The following is a 6988-nucleotide window of genomic DNA, read 5'->3' as shown; positions in this document are numbered from 1 at the left end:
CTCCACTGTGTGCTATTCCTGTAATGTGTACCTCCACTGTGTGCTATTCCTGTAATGTGTACCTCCACTGTGCGCTATTCCTGTAATGTGTACCTCCACTGTGTGCTATTCCTGTAATGTGTGCCTCCACTGTGTGCTATTCCTGTAATGTGTACCTCCACTGTGTGCTATTCCTGTAATGTGTACCTCCACTGTGTCCTATTCCTGTAATGTGTACCTCCACTGTGTGCTATCCCTGTAATGTGTACCTCCACTGTGTCCTGTTCCTGTAATGTGTACCTCCACTGTGTGCTGTTCCTGTAATGTGTACCCCTACTGTGTGCTATTCCTGTAATGTGTACCCCCACTGTGTCCTATTCCTGTAATGTGTACCCCCACTGTGTCCTATTCCTGTAATGTGTACCCCTACTGTGTGCTATTCCTGTAATGTGTACCTCCACTGTGTCCTATTCCTGTAATGTGTACCCCCACTGTGTCCTATTCCTGTAATGTGTACCCCCACTGTGTCCTATTCCTGTAATGTGTACCCCTACTGTGTGCTATTCCTGTAATGTGTACCTCCACTGTGTGCTATCCCTGTAATGTGTACCTCCACTGTGTCCTGTTCCTGTAATGTGTACCTCCACTGTGTGCTGTTCCTGTAATGTGTACCCCTACTGTGTGCTATTCCTGTAATGTGTACCCCCACTGTGTCCTATTCCTGTAATGTGTACCCCCACTGTGTCCTATTCCTGTAATGTGTACCCCTACTGTGTGCTATTCCTGTAATGTGTACCTCCACTGTGTCCTATTCCTGTAATGTGTATCTCCACTGTGTCCTATTCCTGTAATGTGTACCTCCACTGTGTCCTGTTCCTGTAATGTGTACCTCCACTGTGTCCTATTCCTGTAATGTGTACCTCCACTGTGTCCTGTTCCTGTAATGTGTACCCCCACTGTGTCCTATTCCTGTAATGTGTACCTCCACTGTGCGCTAATCCTGTAATGTGTACCTCCACTGTGTCCTGTTCCTGTAATGTGTACCTCCACTGTGTCCTATTCCTGTAATGTGTACCTCTACTGTGTGCTATCCCTGTAATGTGTTCCTCCACTGTGTCCTATTCCTGTAATGTGTACCTCCACTGTGTGCTATTCCTGTAATGTGTACCTCCACTGTGTCCTACTCCTGTAATGTGTACCTCCACTGTGTGCTGTTCCTGTAATGTGTACCTCCACTGTGTCCTATTCCTGTAATGTGTACCTCCACTGTGTGCTATTCCTGTAATGTGTACCTCCACTGTGTGCTGTTCCTGTAATGTGTACCTCTACTGTGTGCTGTTCCTGTAATGTGTACCTCCACTGTGTGCTATTCCTGTAATGTGTACCTCCACTGTGTCCTGTTCCTGTAATGTGTACCTCCACTGTGTCCTATTCCTGTAATGTGTACCTCCACTGTGTGCTATTCCTGTAATGTGTACCTCCACTGTGTCCTATTCCTGTAATGTGTACCTCCACTGTGTGCTATTCCTGTAATGTGTACCTCCACTGTGTCCTATTCCTGTAATGTGTACCTCTACTGTGTGCTATTCCTGTAATGTGTACCTCCACTGTGTCCTGTTCCTGTAATGTGTACCTCCACTGTGTCCTATTCCTGTAATGTGTACCTCCACTGTGTGCTATTCCTGTAATGTGTACCTCCACTGTGTCCTATTCCTGTAATGTGTACCTCCACTGTGTTCTATTCCTGTAATGTGTACCTCCACTGTGTGCTGTTCCTGTAATGTGTACCTCCACTGTGTCCTATTCCTGTAATGTGTACCTCCACTGTGTCCTATTCCTGTAATGTGTACCTCCACTGTGTGCTATCCCTGTAATGTGTACCTCCACTGTGTGCTAGTCCTGTAATGTGTACCTCCACTGTGTCCTATTCCTGTAATGTGTACCTCCACTGTGTGCTAGTCCTGTAATGTGCACCTCCACTGTGTCCTATTCCTGTAATGTGTACCTCCACTGTGTGCTATTCCTGTAATGTGTACCTCCACTGTGTGCTATCCCTGTAATGTGTACCTCCACTGTGTGCTATTCCTGTAATGTGTACCTCCACTGTGTCCTATTCCTGTAATGTGTACCTCCACTGTGTCCTATTCCTGTAATGTGTACCGCCACTGTGTGCTATCCCTGTAATGTGTACCTCCACTGTGTCCTGTTCCTGTAATGTGTACCTCCACTGTGTGCTGTTCCTGTAATGTGTACCTCCACTGTGTCCTATTCCTGTAATGTGTAACTCCACTGTGTGCTATTCCTGTAATGTGTACCTCCACTGTGTGCTATTCATGTAATGTGTACCTCTACTGTGTGCTATTCCTGTAATGTGTAACTCCACTGTGTGCTGTTACTGTAATGTGTACCTCCACTGTGTGCTATTCCTGTAATGTGTACCTCCACTGTGTGCTATCCCTGTAATGTGTTCCTCCACTGTGTCCTATTCCTGTAATGTGTACCTCCACTGTGTGCTATTCCTGTAATGTGTACCTCCACTGTGTCCTATTCCTGTAATGTGTACCTCTACTGTGTGCTATTCCTGTAATGTGTACCTCCACTGTGTCCTGTTCCTGTAATGTGTACCTCCACTGTGTCCTATTCCTGTAATGTGTACCTCCACTGTGTGCTATTCCTGTAATGTGTACCTCCACTGTGTCCTATTCCTGTAATGTGTACCCCTACTGTGTGCTATTCCTGTAATGTGTACCTCCACTGTGTCCTATTCCTGTAATGTGTATCTCCACTGTGTCCTATTCCTGTAATGTGTACCTCCACTGTGTCCTGTTCCTGTAATGTGTACCTCCACTGTGTCCTATTCCTGTAATGTGTACCTCCACTGTGTCCTGTTCCTGTAATGTGTACCCCCACTGTGTCCTATTCCTGTAATGTGTACCTCCACTGTGCGCTAATCCTGTAATGTGTACCTCCACTGTGTCCTGTTCCTGTAATGTGTACCTCCACTGTGTCCTATTCCTGTAATGTGTACCTCTACTGTGTGCTATCCCTGTAATGTGTTCCTCCACTGTGTCCTATTCCTGTAATGTGTACCTCCACTGTGTGCTATTCCTGTAATGTGTACCTCCACTGTGTCCTACTCCTGTAATGTGTACCTCCACTGTGTGCTGTTCCTGTAATGTGTACCTCCACTGTGTCCTATTCCTGTAATGTGTACCTCCACTGTGTGCTATTCCTGTAATGTGTACCTCCACTGTGTGCTGTTCCTGTAATGTGTACCTCTACTGTGTGCTGTTCCTGTAATGTGTACCTCCACTGTGTGCTATTCCTGTAATGTGTACCTCCACTGTGTCCTGTTCCTGTAATGTGTACCTCCACTGTGTCCTATTCCTGTAATGTGTACCTCCACTGTGTGCTATTCCTGTAATGTGTACCTCCACTGTGTCCTATTCCTGTAATGTGTACCTCCACTGTGTGCTATTCCTGTAATGTGTACCTCCACTGTGTCCTATTCCTGTAATGTGTACCTCTACTGTGTGCTATTCCTGTAATGTGTACCTCCACTGTGTCCTGTTCCTGTAATGTGTACCTCCACTGTGTCCTATTCCTGTAATGTGTACCTCCACTGTGTGCTATTCCTGTAATGTGTACCTCCACTGTGTCCTATTCCTGTAATGTGTACCTCCACTGTGTTCTATTCCTGTAATGTGTACCTCCACTGTGTGCTGTTCCTGTAATGTGTACCTCCACTGTGTCCTATTCCTGTAATGTGTACCTCCACTGTGTCCTATTCCTGTAATGTGTACCTCCACTGTGTGCTATCCCTGTAATGTGTACCTCCACTGTGTGCTAGTCCTGTAATGTGTACCTCCACTGTGTCCTATTCCTGTAATGTGTACCTCCACTGTGTGCTAGTCCTGTAATGTGCACCTCCACTGTGTCCTATTCCTGTAATGTGTACCTCCACTGTGTGCTATTCCTGTAATGTGTACCTCCACTGTGTGCTATCCCTGTAATGTGTACCTCCACTGTGTGCTATTCCTGTAATGTGTACCTCCACTGTGTCCTATTCCTGTAATGTGTACCTCCACTGTGTCCTATTCCTGTAATGTGTACCGCCACTGTGTGCTATCCCTGTAATGTGTACCTCCACTGTGTCCTGTTCCTGTAATGTGTACCTCCACTGTGTGCTGTTCCTGTAATGTGTACCTCCACTGTGTCCTATTCCTGTAATGTGTAACTCCACTGTGTGCTATTCCTGTAATGTGTACCTCCACTGTGTGCTATTCATGTAATGTGTACCTCTACTGTGTGCTATTCCTGTAATGTGTAACTCCACTGTGTGCTGTTACTGTAATGTGTACCTCCACTGTGTGCTATTCCTGTAATGTGTACCTCCACTGTGTGCTATCCCTGTAATGTGTTCCTCCACTGTGTCCTATTCCTGTAATGTGTACCTCCACTGTGTGCTATTCCTGTAATGTGTACCTCCACTGTGTCCTATTCCTGTAATGTGTACCTCTACTGTGTGCTATTCCTGTAATGTGTACCTCCACTGTGTCCTGTTCCTGTAATGTGTACCTCCACTGTGTCCTATTCCTGTAATGTGTACCTCCACTGTGTGCTATTCCTGTAATGTGTACCTCCACTGTGTCCTATTCCTGTAATGTGTACCTCTACTGTGTGCTATTCCTGTAATGTGTACCCCCACTGTGTGCTATTCCTGTAATGTGTGCCTCCACTGTGTGCTATTCCTGTAATGTGTACCTCCACTGTGTGCTGTTCCTGTAATGTGTACCTCCACTGTGTCCTATTCATGTAATGTGTACCTCCACTGTGTGCTGTTCCTGTAATGTGTACCTCCACTGTGTGCTATTCCTGTATTGTGTATCTCCACTGTGTCCTATTCCTGTAATGTGTACCACCACTGTGTGCTGTTCCTGTAATGTGTACCACCACTGTGTCTTGTTCCTGTAATGTGTACCTCCACTGTGTCCTATTCCTGTAATGTGTACCTCCACTGTGTGCTGTTCCTGTAATGTGTACCTCCACTGTGTCCTATTCCTGTAATGTGTACCCCCACTGTGTGCTATTCCTGTAATGTGTGCCTCCACTGTGTGCTATTCCTGTAATGTGTACCTCCACTGTGTGCTGTTCCTGTAATGTGTACCCCCACTGTATCCTATTCCTGTAATGTGTACCTCCACTGTGTGCTATTCCTGTAATGTGTACCTCCACTGTGTGCTATTCCTGTAATGTGTACCTCCACTGTGTGCTATTCCTGTAATGTGTACCTCCACTGTGTGCTATTCCTGTAATGTGTACCTCCACTGTGTGCTGTTCCTGTAATGTGTACCTCCACTGTGTGCTGTTCCTGTAATGTGTACCCCCACTGTGTCCTGTTCCTGTAATGTGCACTGTACCTCCACTGTGTCCTATTCCTGTAATGTGTACCTCCACTGTGTGCTGTTCCTGTAATGTGTACCCCCACTGTGTGCTGTTCCTGTAATGTGTACCCCCACTGTGTGCTGTTCCTGTAATGTGTACCTCCACTGTGCGCTATCCCTGTAATGTGTAGACCCACTGTGTCCTATCCCTGTAATGTGTACCTCCACTGTGCGCTGTTCCTGTAATGTGTACCCCCACTGTGTGCTGTTCCTGTAATGTGTACCTCCACTGTGTGCTATCCCTGTAATGTGTACCTCCACTGTGTGCTGTTCCTGTAATGTGTACCCCCACTGTGTGCTGTTCCTGTAATGTGTACCTCCACTGTGTGCTATCCCTGTAATGTGTACCTCCACTGTGTGCTATTCCTGTAATGTGTACCTCCACTGTGCGCTATTCCTGTAATGTGTACCTCCACTGTGCCCTATTCCTGTAATGTGTACCTCCACTCTGTCCTATTCCTGTAATGTGTACCTCCACTGTGTGCTGTTCCTGTAATGTGTACCTCCACTGTGTCCTATTCCTGTAATGTGTACCTCCACTGTGTGCTGTACCTATAATGTGTAGCTCCACTGTGTGCTATTCCTGTAATGTGTACCTCCACTGTGTGCTATTCCTGTAATGTGTACCTCCACTATGTGCTATTCCTGTAATGTGTACCTCCACTGTGTCCTATTCCTGTAATGTGTACCTCCACTGTGTCCTATTCCTGTAATGTGTACCTCCACTGTGTCCTATTCCTGTAATGTGTGCCTCCACTGTGTGCTATTCCTGTAATGTGTACCTCCACTGTGTGCTATTCCTGTAATGTGTACCTCCACTGTGTGCTGTTCCTGTAATGTGTACCTCCACTGTGTGCTGTTCCTGTAATGTGTACCCCCACTGTATCCTATTCCTGTAATGTGTACCTCCACTGTGTCCTATTCCTGTAATGTGTACCTCCACTGTGTGCTGTTCCTGTAATGTGTACCTCCACTGTGTGCTGTTCCTGTAATGTGTACCCCCACTGTGTGCTGTTCCTGTAATGTGTACCTCCACTGTGTGCTATTCCTGTAATGTGTACCTCCACTGTGAACTATTCCTGTAATGTGTACCTCCACTGTGTGCTATTCCTGTAATGTGTACCTCCACTGTGTGCTATTCCTGTAATGTGTACCTCCACTGTGTGCTGTTCCTGTAATGTGTGCCTCCACTGTGTGCTATTCCTGTAATGTGTACCTCCACTGTGTGCTATTCCTGTAATGTGTACCTCCACTGTGCGCTATTCCTGTAATGTGTACCTCCACTGTGTGCTATTCCTGTAATGTGTGCCTCCACTGTGTGCTATTCCTGTAATGTGTACCTCCACTGTGTGCTATTCCTGTAATGTGTACCTCCACTGTGTCCTATTCCTGTAATGTGTACCTCCACTGTGTGCTATCCCTGTAATGTGTACCTCCACTGTGTCCTGTTCCTGTAATGTGTACCTCCACTGTGTGCTGTTCCTGTAATGTGTACCCCTACTGTGTGCTATTCCTGTAATGTGTACCCCCACTGTGTCCTATTCCTGTAATGTGTACCCCCACTG

This window comes from Pseudophryne corroboree, chromosome 6, assembly GCF_028390025.1.
Source record: "Pseudophryne corroboree isolate aPseCor3 chromosome 6, aPseCor3.hap2, whole genome shotgun sequence".
Taxonomy (NCBI): Eukaryota; Metazoa; Chordata; class Amphibia; order Anura; family Myobatrachidae; genus Pseudophryne; species Pseudophryne corroboree.
The sequence above is the reverse complement of the archived record's forward strand: the minus strand, read 5'-3'. Positions refer to the sequence as shown.